Source organism: Coenobita brevimanus, chromosome 1 (genome assembly GCF_032717465.1).
Source record: "Coenobita brevimanus isolate Jiangsu-jjx chromosome 1, ASM3271746v2, whole genome shotgun sequence".
Lineage (NCBI taxonomy): Eukaryota > Metazoa > Arthropoda > Malacostraca > Decapoda > Coenobitidae > Coenobita > Coenobita brevimanus.
Window position 1 is genome coordinate 53,593,230 of NC_136954.1, and position 16,202 is coordinate 53,609,431.

The following is a 16,202-nucleotide window of genomic DNA, read 5'->3' on the forward strand; positions in this document are numbered from 1 at the left end:
TTGACCTTACCCAGTGATCTTTACCTTTGACCTGCTGTTCTGAAAATTGAATAATTTCATCCTTGGCTAACCTTTAACCCTTCCACCGAGATTGATCGAAGTCAGATTAAGAAATAACAGGTCGAATCTTTGACGTTGCGCACTGATCTTTACCCCTGACTGTTTATTCTCAAAGATGAATCACTTAATCCTTTCCGGACCTTAAACGCATGTGGTGTCAAAATCAGATTAGAAGTGTCTGAGTGACCTTTTCCTTGACCTACGCCCTGATAACGTCTTCAGCCAAAAATTATTCACCAACTATTCTGATCGTCCTCAGTTTTTGTACGTTTTTGGTGCGGTTCCATATATTGGTGTTTTTTGTATTCTTATTAACAGACAGACAGAACGAGAGACACAGTAACACACGCCATACATCATTCTTCCCTAACGTTTAACAATTCCACCAAATTTGGCCCAAACCTCATCAACACTGAGTTGACCTTCACAACTAAGCTTTCCTTGTGACTCTGGCCTTTGACAGATTGCTTTCAAAATCGAATTACGTTGTCCTTGCCTAATTCTGTACCTTCTCCCAAACTTTGGTCTCAGTCTGATAAAAGCTGTTCGAGTTGACCTTGCATGTGACATTGACCTTTGACCTTGCATTCTCAAAAATAATTGGTCAGCATTATAAGTGACCCTCAATACTTCTACCAATATTAGTTCAAACTGGAGCAAAACTGCTTTAGATATTATGTTCATGTATATAAACACCCGTCAAAACCTGACCTTGCCATGTGACCTTGACCGTTGACTGAGTGTTCTCAAAGTCGAATTCGTGCATTCTTGCTTACTCCCGAGACTTCCTCCAGGTCTGGTCTAAAGCGAATAAGAACTTTTAATACTGACCTAGTTAGGTTAAAATTTGACCTAGCCCTGTGGCCTACACAATTTACATAATGTTCTCAAAGCAACAGGTCAGCCCCATGGCTGACCCTCAACTGTTTCACCAAGATTATTGAAATTAGATTAAAACTTTTACTGTCTACACACACACACACACACACACACACACACACACACACACACACACACACACACACACACACACACACACACACACCAAACAATACAAAATACCTTTTCTCGCTTCAAAAGCGCGGGTATGATAAAACTTTAATAACTTTTGTACGATGGGTATGATTTTTTTTTCTTTGAGTTCCGTTACCTCTAGACAACTAATTACGCCTTATGGACACTCGGGTAGTCAAGTGTTAAGAAATTATCCTCATAAATGTCTTCAACATTAGGGATCTTTTTATTCACAGTAGTTTCAGACGATTTTATTCATCACTGAGGTGACTTAGTACAGGTTGAATTGGCCTCAAAAACAATTCGTCTCTAAGTTGTTTTGGTTAGGTTAGAATAAGTTAGGTTTAGTCAGAGTGTTAGGCTGGGACTGACTTAAAGACAAAGCTCTGGGAATGGATTTATTAATGATGGGTTGACACTGGAACTGGAATAATAGGAAATTGATAACTCTCCTTGTGAAACAATCCTCATTAATGCCGTCAGTGCTTTGGCGTCTTGTTAAATACTTTTTTCTTGTTTCCTCCGTATCGTATCGTATAGATTATAGATCTTTTCCAGTGACGGCACAGAAATCACGTGATTTTGTTTATGACTCCATATTAGACGGCAAACTCCTTGCAGTAATGGGTGCCCAGACAGGGCTGTCAGAGATGAAACTGTCAGATATATGCAGAAATCTGAATCAACGCCACGAAGATCTGTACAAGAACAAGATAAATTGTTTGGGGCTAGATCTTTACACCATATCTAGGGAGAAATTCACCAGTTTCAAGGATTGGGGACCGAAACCAGATCTCAGATATAGCGATCGCTATAACTATTTGGTAAACATTCAATCAAAGTTCACCGGGGCATCCTTCAATGTAAACAGACATGTCATGTTGTATATATGCAATGTGGAATGCTGAAACTGACATTTGGTACTTGTAAATCGACTTGGTAATCAGCAGATTATTGACGTGGGGCCAAGGGGAGAGGAATTGTATTACACTGACTGGGAATCGAGTAGTTGATGAATTGGTTTCCCAGTGATGTACTCTAGTTGCTATCCCCTATTTAGAAAGTTGCAAGTATAGGATAGATAAGCGTATGACAGGTATGGGTTGCATACAAAATTTGTCATTCTTGTAGTCACACTCCTGTGAGAACTGCCTAGCATGGGCCTGCATGGGCTATTGTAGGCAGGGTAAATTAGTCACACTCTTGTGGGAGCTTTTTAGCATGGAGCTACTGGCCTGCTGCAGTTATCCTCTCTTCTTAATCTTTAAGTTAGGTCCTAAGTTAGGTCAGGTTAGGTTAAGTTGGTTGGGTTAGCTTGGTTTGGAATTTAAAATAAAGTAATTTCCGACAGAAATGAATATCAGATTCAAATTAATCACACTATAAAACATTTAAAAATAAAAATTTAAAGCTTCAAGGTAAGTTGGGTGTAATTCTGGAAATTTACCAAGAAAATTTACTTTTTTTTGGAAATTTCAGTAATTATAGACCTAGAAACATATACACAGGCTATATTCTGATGTTTTAAGTAGTTTTACATAAAATGCATAATTGATACTATAGGCCAAAACTGTCAAAACTACTCGAAGTTAACTTTTACATTACAACTGAAACGTAACACTGGCACAAATTTAAATTAAGGTTATTTATTTCATGCTGATGAGTACCACAACATGAAACTAAAGGACTTCAACAATATAGCTTTTATGATTTTACATTTTATATTAAAAAAAAAAAAATCTTAGTAGCTACATACCTGGTAAAAGAAAAATATAGGGGGCTGTTGATATACCGGTAAGTACATTATTTATCCTCTTATTTGTAATTTAAAGTATTTTTGTACTAAGTGGAAAATGTGCATTTAATTGGAGCAAGTATTGACAGTTTTGCTTTCTGTGGAGCAACATTCCTTTCTAAATAATATAGAAAATTATAAATAGTAGTACCAATAATTTTGCTTCAGTTTTAATTGCAAGATTGTTTAGCACACAGGCTCACAGTGGTCAAGTCTCGAACAAAATTCTGTACTTCACTATTATTAAAGTCATCCACCATGACGCAAATATCAGTTTCAAATGAATCACAGTGAAAAGCATTGAAAAACTAAAAATACAAGCATTAACCTAACCAAACGTAACCTAACCTCCTAACCTAACCTAATTTCAAGTATGACCTAACCTGTAATTAAAGCAGTTTAACTTATGCATCTAACATTCTTGATCATCACTGCTATGTCAGATTTGGTTTAGGTGAAACTCTGGAATAATATCAAAACAAGGCCTGTGACATGGACCCTCCCTCTCTTTTCCCACGCACACTCATGGCCGTGTGGGTCTTATGCTCTGACATTAGCACAATATCCCACGACACCTGAAACTGCTAAGAATGGTAAATATGCCCGTATCTACTCACAGATCATCGGCTCACCTGATATGAAATGCTTGCAATAGAGCCGGGAGTAGGCCGTCGGCTGCCAATTCTCCCTCTTCATGGCAGCTATCCACTTCTCTCGCCTTTCCTCATTGGCTAGAAACCGGTAGAAGTTACCCCACCTCCAGTTTTATGTCTTTTCTTACAGCTGAAGGCACAACAGTGGAATACCATTGTGGATTCTGCTATTCTCTCTCTCTAGACGTCCGACAATTTTCCGTCCAATATGGCGCCGTAAACAAAAGTCATATGACTCGTGACGTCACGTAGGAAAGATCTATAAAGGATCCAACATGCTTGCATGCGTCGACCTTGGTTCCCTACCTCCATACTGATCGATCTCTGGCAGCCTCCCCTTCAATTCCTTATCCCTATGACCTCGTCCTGGGTCTTCTTTGGTCTGCGTCTCTTATCCCTACACTCTAGGAATGTATTCACTGAGGCTTTAGGAGCACACTTCTCGCGGTGAAGACGTTAAAAACGATCTCCACTACATCACTTTAACTTAAAATTGCCCTCTCTCCGTCTTGAATGTTGAGTTGTAACAGTAGATTAACAACAGAATATGATGCTAGTCTAGTCATTAAAAAAAAAAAAATGCTATGGAAAGGATGTAGAGCTGTAGTATTGTCTTATTTTGCCATCGAGTTGAGTCAAAAAATCTGCCAGAGGAGTAAATCTGTCCCAGGTGTCATGATGTATTTAGCATTCTGTCCTCTTTATTGCTAAATGATTTTGTTCAGATTAGAGGAGGTCTCGTAGTGAAGGGGTTAGAAAAATAGGATAATATCGGTTTTCAGCCCATAAGCATTCCCGTGAAAATTATTATGTTCTACACATTCATCTCTTCAAGTTCATCACACGTCCGTCGCAAATTGGTTTTAAGGAAGATATGATAATATTTGCGTGTCCCCATCCCACCCTCCCCCTTCCAAGCCAGCGAAGATGACTTGCTGGCTCAACGAAATTCGGTTCAAACTGAGCTCTCGATGTCGGCGAGAGCGAGCCAATCACAGCCGTCACCAGATCACCTACAGCCAATCAGCGTTTGCGCTGCTCCCCCCACTACCACCAGCTTTCATTTCAAAATCAGAGTAGATATGGCGGTCCAGTGCAGCAGGCGTCCCTCGGTTCCCGGCCGCATATTTCTAAGGTGCTTTGAAAACAACGATTCAAGCATTGAATTTCGTAGGTCCCACGGTGTTTTGCCCCCATATGTTCAGTGTCCCTATCTGACGAGTTTGAATAGTAGGTTACTTCCAGTTTGGGTTAGGTTGGGTTGGATTAGGTTAGGTTAGGTTAGATTAGGTTAGGTTAGGTTTGGTTAGGTTAGGTTAGGTTTGGTTAGGTTAGGTTAGGTTTGGTTAGGTTAGGTTTTAGGTTAGGTTATAGGTTAGGTTCGGTTCGGTTAGGTTTTAGGTTAGGATGGTTGAGCTTCCTATTTTACCCACGAAACCTAGGTTTTTCCGATGGATTTTGGTATGATTCATTCAATTTTCAGCTTCAATTCAGTCGGAAATGACCATTTTCTGTGTTCCTCCCCTCCCTACAACCCGGAATTCCCCAAAGATCCCCCATTATTGCAGGGGGGGGGGTCATATCTCAAAACCTGGTCATTTCCGACAGAAATGATGCTCAAAATCGAATGAATCACATCAAAATCCATCAGAAAAGCCTAAGTTTCGTGGGAAAAAGCAGTATGGGCAGAAAACCGATATTTACCGAAAAATGTTCACTAACCCTCTAAGTGTGATGCCGTCTTAATCATGTTACACTTGCTACCGTCAAACGAGTTTTATTACGCTCCTGATGAACCTCGCTGGTGAACCCTAAGACTAGGTGACGTGCATATCTCCGTGGCAGGAGGTTGCTATGGTCCTCCGTGTGACGTGTACTTGCTGCTGCATTCACGATATAGTTTGCGTAGGCTGCTGAGATTTTCTTTCTCATGCTCAGCTAGATGCCTGTCACGTGACAGCTGGGAGTGTGAAATGCCCATATTAGTCACCCACTTGCCTTTGTACAATGTGGACACAATGTCCCACTCCAGTTCATCTGAATCCTCGCCCATTTGCCTGGCGTATGCCACAACCATCCCTGCCAAGTCGGCCCCACCCAAATGCACATAGAAGGAGCTGAGTGACAGTGCCAAAGGGGATGAGCTGGAAGTCACAATGTCACCTTTGTTGCGCTTCGTAACATCGGCATTAGAGGAGGAAGCTACCATGTGGAGAGCATGCCACCCTCTCCTTCCACCCCCGACCCCCGCTTCACTCGTGTATTGCCGCCCCAGGAGGAAAGCGACAGTGACGAGCCTCCTCATGCGTTCTACCATGCCCTACTCGTCGGGGGATTTGCTAGGGAGCTGTGGGAAGGACGGGATGACTGAAGATGAGGGAGAGGACCTAAGATGTCACCTGGGAAATAAACACGGGGTAACCCTTCCACAGCCTCCCCCTCATTGCCCATGGCGTCTTGCAAACCCCCATACCATCATCATCCCCCAGCCTGATACATCACAGGGAATTTCCTCGAACCCAGAGCTATCACATTCAACCTCTCGTCCCACACAGGGCACCACCACCACCATGCAGGCAATGTCGCCACCCCTGTCACCCCGACCAGCTAGTTTGGGCATGTCACATCACCCCCAGGCACTTCATCTTTGTCTTCCCCACCTTATAATGCTAGAAGTCGAGCACGTGGGCACGTAAGCCGTGCAAGTGGCCGAAAGGAGAGGGCAGTGGGAGCACATGGTCACTCAGCCAACCACCCATGCCAGGGTATGCTTGACACCTTTTGTATTGGAGGAGGGTGCGAGATATCAACCTGAGGCACACACCTTTAATAAGTTAGAGGCAGGTGTGTAGACAGAAATCCCTGTACTAGCTCCTCACCTTCAGAATGTTTGGTTCAGTATCTGGGAGATAAGGTAAACAGTAATAGGGAATTCTTCCTGAACTGGTCTGATAAGCCATATGTTTACAAACATGCCAAGATGAGGACTTGGACGCTGACTAATATCATGGAGATGTATATGTGTCTCGTCCTGACCATGACGATCCCTTATGTAAAAGCCTGTAGTCAGTGATAACTGAACATTGGATGAGCTTACCTCTACACCTGTGTTTGAAAAGTTCATACCCCACGACAGATACATTAATATCCTGAGGTACCCATACTTTGCCCCGAATATCAGATCGTATTTCAACAATGACTGTGGAAACAGAGAATGATTTTGGACCTCATTAAGAACTCCCTCACCAAATTCCTCTGGCTGTTCCAGAAAGTCATAGTCAACGAGTTGCGTGTTCTTTTCAGGGACGTCTAATATTCACCATTTGTCATCAAAGTGGTGTGCCGTCAAAGCATCACCACTCTAGCATCAAGTTTATCATTATTTTCCGACTGTAAGACTGAATTTGTACTAGATACAGTGGTATACTCGACCTCAGACGGTGATATCTTTAGTGGCAACCCTTATGGCATCTCTGGCGCAGTCGTGAAGATCACCATCGACCATTGTTTTGTTGCTGACTACATCCTGTATACCAACAACTACTATACATCCCCTACTCTAATTAAGTTTCTCCTCACACAAAAACAGGAACCTACAGGACTGCTGAGAGCATGGAGAAAGCGCCTCGCCACTTTCCCTGCCAAGACCGTCGATGGGTCCTCCTCAAAAAGATATGCGGTAAGGTTTTGTCCGTCAAGTGGCACAACAAGATGCACAAGGGAAAGATGCAGGCTACTGGAAAACGTGCAACTTACAAGTCAGACACGGAAACTGGTAGAATTGATTGCCTCTGCAAGACCTGCAAGCACTACAAGGAGGCTTTCCTACACCTCGACATCACTGTGTCGAACTCCAGACATTTCGAGCATATGACCAATTTCCAGAATTCTGTACGTTAGTATGAGAAGGACTTAGGAACTTCTTGCTATATTAGGGGAAGTTCAGCCTCCAGGACTTACACGACAAAATGCTGCACAAATGTTCAAGAGGTTGCAGTGCAATGTGTACCACGGTCATCACCGCCTCGACCTCGTCGATCAGACTCCAGCTGGCAAAATGCAGTTCAAGTGGTGCAATGTCTGTCTGACCTCCTTGGCATGGCCTAAAGTACACGAGACAATATACCAGTGCAGGGAATGCAAGATGACACTGTGCCCCATGTGCCTTTTTTATTATCATGTCACTGAGAAGTACTAGACACTGGTAATTCACCGGGTCGGTCAGGAGCACTTGATGGTTGTGATCGTCAGCTCTTACTCTCCTGGAAGGGAGCTGAGAGCTCATATAGTCCAATCTAAGGGCAAGTGGACAGTAACCACCCACTTCGCCAGTGAAACTTTACGCAACCTGAGCGAGGCGCGAACTCCCGTCTACCAGATGGCAAAGCAAGAACGTTACCACTGAACCAGTGAGCAGTGTGTGTGTGTGTGTGTGTGTAATTCACCGGGTCGGTCAGGATCACTTGATGGTCGTGATCATCAGCTTTTACCCTCCCGGAAGGGAGCTGAGAGCTCATATAGTCCGATCTAAGGGCAAGGTTGTGACCTTCACACACGCACACACCCGTCCCCTTGCTCAAGGGGGACAGTAACCACCCACTTCGTCAGTGAAACTTTTCGCAACCTGAGCGAGGCGCGAACTCCCGTCCACCAGTTGGCAAGCGGGAACGTTACCACTGCACCAGCGAGTGTGTGTGTGTGTGTGTGTGTGTGTGTGTGTGTGTGTGTGTGTGTGTGTGTGTGTGTGTTTCAGCTTTCTCTCCCAAAGTGTAAATAATGAACGACAGTGACGTTTATAATTTGTGAGTGACAGTGACATGTAAAATAGCATACGGCAGTGACGTTTGAATATAGGGTATGGCAGTGACGTGATAAAAATAGTCTACAGGTATGGCAGTGACGTGTGTATATAGCGTACGACAGTGACGTTTATAAATAGAGTGTGGCAGTGACATTTGTAGTGTATGACAATGACATGTAAACAAATTACAACAGTGACGTGTATGAATCGTAACTAAATAGTATGTGCAAGTAATTCTAGAAAAACAATCTGTTATCGTGAGTTATTTTTGTACACTTAGCGATGTAAGTGAAATACAGATAAATAAGGAATAAAAATAACTGCGGCTACAAACAAAAAGGGGAAATATAACAGTAAGAGACGTGCAACTTACTTAAGGAAATAGTGAGTAAGGAATACCAGTAAGTGATTTGCAGAAAAATAAGTTTTAGTACAGTAAGCAATTTAGCAACGTAAGTTATCATAGTGTAATAAGGTGAAAACAACAGTGATAATGAAGAAAGTAAAGGAACACATGTATTGTGTTTTATATTTATGCTTTTTGATCCCCTACATACTACCCAGGAGGCAAAAGCTAATTTTTCTTGTCAACCAGACATGGGCTATTATAAAAAGTTATGGCATACCGTATTAATCCTTGGACCTCCAGAAACAATATCCAGGTACACAATCTTGGAAACCAACTCTGTAATCTGGGAATCCAAGATGGCGTGCAAGATAACTGCTGACCCAATCTATTTTACTATATGACGTTAATCTGTCAAATAAATCGTATGTAATCATATTTAGTCATGATTTTATGGCCATTCATATTATATTATTTGTCTTCAGAATAAACTAAAAATTGTTTAAAATTACAAACTATTTTATAAATTATATTATTTATTAAAATGAACAGCACATTTTTTTTTCTTTAGAAAGTGTACTTATTTGTAATGAGTGAGAAATTTACAAAAGTACAATTATAGGGTAGATAAACAGCACACATCTGAGGAATTTCAATTACTGAATATGTCATGAACATAAGTTCTTATATCATCTTTTATAATATTCAAGTACTTAAACACTGCATCCTTACACCATAAAAATTTTTTGTGAATGATATAACGCAACCGTTCTAAATTCTAGAATAACTAACACGGAGATTTAGTCCAATACAGAGATAATCCTGTTCAAATTGAGAAAAATACAAATTTCACAGAAAATCTCATGAGAGTCGGATCTCTTTTCAATCTGCTGGAAGTAATGAGCTCTGGAACGGCTCTCTGGAGATCCACAGCATCTGCAGGCAAGGTAACATGAAACAATCCTTTTGGTACGTGAACAATTTCTTAAACAGCCTTTTCTGCAACCACAAGAAAGAGATGTAGATATCTCTGGTGTCAGAGTTCTGCTGCCACTGGAACTGGCACAAGTTCTGCTTGTTTTACTGTCCATCCATATTCATCCAGTGAAGGAATGCAAGGCCTTGCAGTGTATGTTGTTTTGTCAGTGATTGTTGCCATGGCAGAGAATTTCAGATGCTGCATAAAGGTATCCTCAGTAGGTGGAAGCAGCTTGAGAAGAGTGGTCTTGTTGGCTAAAAATTTTTGAATGCTAATCTCACTCAAGGAGATATCTGACATCTCGGCATTCTTTCTGTAGAAGTTGACGAGTAACTTCCTAGCCTGGCTGATAACATCTTCAATGGTAGCATTACCGTCACTGCCATAGTCTTCCAAAGCTTCCAGCTGAATTTTCTTACTTGCTTCTAACCATCTCTTTTTGCTGCTAAAAAGAGACTACTGGTGGCACAACTGTCACTTAGACTGTGAACAAATGGAAGTGAGAGGCATCTGTGTGGTTGCAATGCATTGGCAATGTCATGTATGGGAAGGTAATTGTATGTTGCTGTCTTGACCCAACGTTCAGAGATCATTCAACAAGGTGGATGCATAATAGATACAGAGGATAATAACATCTGTATCTCTTGAATGAACAATATCCTGATCAACTTTGCCCACTTGAATGGTATACAGGGCATGCGAAAATAACAAGTGTCTGCCTCTTCATGTGTTGATTCAAGGGCAGGGACTGCAGTTACACTTCCACTCTGTAACATTACTTTGTTTCTTCACTGAAACCATCTCCCAGATAAATTTTGGTGCTATCAGAACTTGGAGACTGGAGTTCACCTTGACACCATGTATCACACATGTAGGCAAGTAACTGTGCTTTGTTTGTAGAGCAAATAAAGAACTCTGAAGGATCTTGTGCTTTGTACTGGTCTGAAACATCAAACATTTTTACTGTTTTTGGCTTACCAGTTCTCATCTGTCTTGTTGCTTCCTTCTTAGTTGGACTTCTGTAGCGGTCAAAACACAGGTGAACAGCCACTGCATTAGTTGGGACATCACTGAGAATTGGTTGTTTGTGTCCAAGCGTAATGTCATAGAACTTTTCAATTTTCACATATGGCAAACGATGAACCCAGCACATAACATCAATCGCTAAGGTAAAATAAAAAACACAAATATCTTCCCAGTTCCGTCTCAATAATACAATGAAAACCCCATCCCTAGTGGTGCTTGTTTCAAATGATTTGATTTTTCCGCTATATATTCCCCAAACTTTGGAAAGATACTTGTCTCTGTCTGTACATGCTTTGTAGTATGATGGCAACCTTTCACAACTGCTTATGCCTGTATCCTTCTTTACTGCTTTCAAAAGACTTGATTAGTGCAAATTTTGATCAACTTACGAACATTTATAAATATGGCAGCCGTCTTGGACGCCATCATGAATTTCGAGTTTGCAGTACTTGATTTCACAGGTAAAGGTGTGTTAAATTATTTTTGAAATTATAAAAAATTAATTTCCTGTCCCTAAAAACCCTAGAAACCCTGTATTACATTTGCTGTTACTGCAAATTATGACCAACTTATAAACATTTATGGAAATGGCAGCTATCTTGGATGCCATCTTGGATTCCCAGCTTAGAGTAGTTGGTTTCCAAGGTTGTGCACCTGGATATTGTTCCTGATGGTCCAAGGCTTAAAATGATATGTCACAACCTTTTACAACATCACATGACTGCTGAACCCAATCCTACTTGCCCCCTGGGTATACCGTAAAGCATAGTGTTACTCTGGATCGGCTGAAAATAGGCAGTACTGGTGAGCTCCACGTGCACAGGACGATGCAGCATGCCCAACGACTGCTTCCAAGGTCCAAGGACCTTGACTGCTTCAAAGGACAGAAGGGTAGCGCAGCAGGCTTAGGCAGCCATGCGGGGCAGCCCTGCACACACACCAACGCTCGACTTAGTCAACTGCTCCAGACGCTCCCTTGTTGCCATCCCAGAAGTTGCCACTCTTCTCCACCTCCGTACTCCTCAAAGTCTCCACCTAATGGCCTGCGAACACTTGTATTGGAGAGAAGAAGGTTTGGTGAGTATTCTAAGCTTTTACTACATGTTCTAGATGGTATGTGAAGATGAACGATTTTAACAAAAATGCCAGTACAAGGCACGAATGCAGGGTAGCAGATGCCTGTAGTGTGTGGGTTAATAATCCTTTTGCACGTACAACTATACACAATGCACGTTATTGCTGCAGCAGATGGTTTCTCTGTATTGGTCGTGGTCTACCAGCCATAATAACTCCTTCAATTCGCTTATGTATTATTTATGATATTCTTGCTACTACCAGACGTTCTCACCCACCTCTGAGAAAAAGATCTGTAAGGCAGGGGCGAATAGAAGGTATTATCTGACAACTCGAGTCGGAAAACTTTCTCACAAGTTGAAAAATATAGTCAAAGAATATGAAAATTAATAATAAAAAAGGCCACCAGATTTAATGGGTTATTCACGTTTAAGCCGTGTAAGGCAACCCCTCTCCGGGGTTAAGAAAAATACCTTTTTGTCACGAGAAATTACCTCGCTCCCAGTCAGTGTTTCACGCTGAGAGATTTGAGGTGTTTACAGTACACTGAGAAGTGCGTGTGGAATTCTATGTTGTTTGTATGTAAAACAGTCTGTATATTCGAAAAAAAAAAAAAACATACCATATAACAACACACTACTGTACCCTCTTAAATATATATCAGCCTCTAGGTCAGTAACAAACCCAAACATCAGAAGCCACACACACACACACACACACACACACACACACACACACACACACACACACACACAGAAAGAGAGAGAGAGAGAGAGAGAGAGAGAGAGAGAGAGAGAATATATGGTGGTTTAGAGGTTTAAGATGCTGGTGAGAGTGAATATCATGTAGGGGTACATTGTGCATTAGTCTGAAAACCCTGATGAGGAACTCACAAGATTTTCGATTAAGCCTATGTAAAACTTTACGTTTAAATATTTCGGCATGTGATAATCTAACCTAGGACACCAGGCCTGCACCCCAGTCCGTGGAAATCTTTACTATATTCTTCCCATCCCCCGATGATTTGTTCTGCTCAGACAGGCTTTTGAGATTTAGAGGACATATTCAGTCGTCCTTAATAGATGGCGCTATAAAGTTAAATAAAATCACTTGACTGCAGCATGGATAAACCACAAGAAGTCACCTTACTGAAGGGCTGAAAGTAATATCTCACTGGGCTGGTGCAGGGGTTTGAGAAAGCACAGAAGAAGTTTTGGCCGCTGGTAGCCTAAAGTTTCCTGTGATTCATGTTTCAGGTCGTTGATCATTATCATCAATCATCCTGATCTACTTTTCCAACTAAAGCTGGGGTAAGGCAGAACCCAGAAATATGAAAAGAGAAGGTGTAAAAGTGGGAGGACAGTCAACAAAATGCCTCCTGAAATGAGCCATACAGTCATTCACACATCATTCAAACCAGTGAAATCCATCTCAGGCATAACAATCTGCGCATTTTTTCCGTTTTAGATGCCCTTGCATACACTTGTCAGAATCACTCCGTTGACAATGAAGTCTAAAAAGTTGTACCAAACCCCTGTCAGGTGTTTCAACGTACTCGTACATACTGTAATTCAACCAAAATGCTCAACCCACTGTCAGTTCCCTAGCATCACCAACTTACATATCTTTCTTTTAGTCATATTCCGTTACCACAGCCATCCACCTTCTTCACAAACCACGCTTCCTCCCAACTTCAAACTCACTCACCTATACCTGTTCTATCAATTTGTCTTTGTCCATTCTCTGTAAGACCGTGCCATCTAAGCACTCTCTTTTCCCATATTATTATCACATTATTATTTTGTATATTGTAGGAATCATATTATCATCCTGGCCAGTCATTGCACTCTGCGCATATTCCTCAGCAGTCCCATTTCCAATTATGCCATACGAAAGCCTCACACCCATATGTTCATGCAATCCTCTTGCAGCCTTCATACTCAGAGCACTATTTGTATTCAGATGTTCATAGAACCAGTCGCTTTTCTCCGCTGAGCCATTCTTACATATGCTTTTTTTTTTTTTTTTAATACATGTACTTCCATTTTATAGCACTGCACTGAGGTATAGTACTTAAACTCATTCACCAGTACAAGTTTCTGTCCAATTACCAGCACGTTACTAGGTGAGTCACCTTCCCACCTGTTGCCCATAATGCAGATAATTCTCAGTATTATTCTTTTATTGTGTACTGTATTTATCAAATTCTCTAACACCATTATTAATCTCTCTCTCTCTCTCTCTCTCTCTCTCTCTCTCTCTCTCTCATTACATCGCTAATAGTCGTGTCAGATACGGAGAACATCAAAGCAATATACTTTAGTGAAGAAAAGAATTCATTTTTTCCTTCGACATGTGTTCATGAAGGCTGTTAACCTTCATGATCAAGGCAACTCTAGTATTCTATTCCAGCTATCTCCAGATGATTTTATTCAGCTGAGAATGAGTCATAGGAGCCTTAGTGTTAATATTGGTACTACTAGCACATCAGCCTCTCACCGACCACGCTCCCTCAGTGTCGTCTCTCCATCCATATGTGAAACTATCTTTATCCCCTGGACCCATTTTTCTCCAGAAACCTAGATCTCATAGACCTATCATTCCCCATGGTTCAATTTTCTCCTCTAGACTTGTTTCCTCAGTGAATCTGCTATCTCCAGTGAACCAATTTTACCACGTGGACCTATTTTACCCTCTATGTATATATTTTCCCTCCAGCGACTTATGTCCCCTATGGACCTATTTTCCCTCCAACAGCCTGTTTTCCCCGTGAATGCATTTTCTCCACAAAAGAAACAGATTTTTCACATGGCCCAATTTTCTCCCACGGACCTATTTCCTCCATGGATATGTCTATTCATTGAACATATATTTTTTTTTAACTTGGACCCATTTCCTCCATGGGCTTGTTCCCCATGGACTTATTATTATTATTATTATTTTTTTCACGTGGACCTCTTCCAGCTCTGGACTTAATTTTCAATGGGCCTATTTTCCACCATTCACCCACAGGCCTATGTAACTATCCACTCACCTAGTGAGTAAGCCTGTCCTGTCCTCTGGGAAGTCAGACATCCATACCCACCAGCCCACAAAGCTCATCCGCCCAACCACCCTACCCCAGCCACCAACGTCACACTAGGCATCCACTACATCCTACCTGCCACCCACTCACTCACCCCTCCTACACAGCCCACCCATTCCCCCTGTCTGCTTCGTTCACCTCTCCCACCCCTCTTATTCATCCACCCTGCCCACCCCACCCCACCCAAGTCCACCCATTCAACCACCCACCCTGCCCACTCCACGGACGTTGAGAGGTCGTTCCATGCAGCGAATCAGCCGACAATTGATTTAAAGTGTTTGAGTGAATGGATGAATCTGTGAATTCGTTTGATTTTTTTTTTCTTTTCAGTGGTTCATTGATTATGTTTGTTGATCCGTTGTAAGATTGCAAAAGTGTATTTTTGTGTGAAAGCAATTCGTAATCTGTTGTTTGTGGGTGAGTGTCGACTTCAGTTAACTTTGTGTTCCATGAAATATCGATTAGTGTTTTCTCTTAATGTGAGCATTATCCAGTACTTCCACTTATCCCAGCTTAGAGTTAGGTTTATTAACGTGACAATATAGACATTTTTACTCCTAGTCTCTGTGACACCTGGCTCCATTGTTTTAATCAAATAGTGTACCAGGTAGTGTAATTTATGTTCACCGTTCAAAGGATACGTACGTGCTGTTATTTATAGTCTTTCTCAAGAATCAAGATAATAAATGTTAGTTCTTTTTTGTAATTTATTAATTGATGTCACCGATATAAGCAGTTTATACCTTGTGCAAAGAACCGTTACTGAGAAAAGTGGTCCTGAATGAGATTGTCCCGCTACTCGGTTGGTTTCAATTAGCTTGGCATCCTAGTGTTGGTGATCTTTTCCCAGAACTGTTCCAAATTATGTGTATATCATCATCATCATCATCATCATCATCATCATCCGGACCTTCTTTCCCACCCTACGGCAGGGTGAGGAGTATCAATGTCCAGACAGCGCAAATTTGCCCAAGCCAATGGGCCACGCTTCCATTCACTCTTCATTCATGCCCCCGGAATCCTGGCTCTATCGGATACGCCAAAAACATTCACCACGATCTGTAGCTTCACATAAACGTATCCGTTAGAGTCAATCCGGACGTTGTCACGTTAAAAAAGGGTGCCAAATCCATGATCATGCAATTCTCACAACATTCATCCAGCCAGCTCAATCTCTTGTCCGTCCCTAGCCTCACCGACTTCCAAACCTCTTCCTCACACACTCATCCACCATATCTCTCCATCTTCTCCTTTACCTACCTCGCCTCCTCCCTCCTTCGAATTCGCTCAGATATACCTTTTTCACCACTCTGTTGTTATCCATTCTCTCCACATGACCATAACACCTCAGTATGCTCTCCTCGGTTCT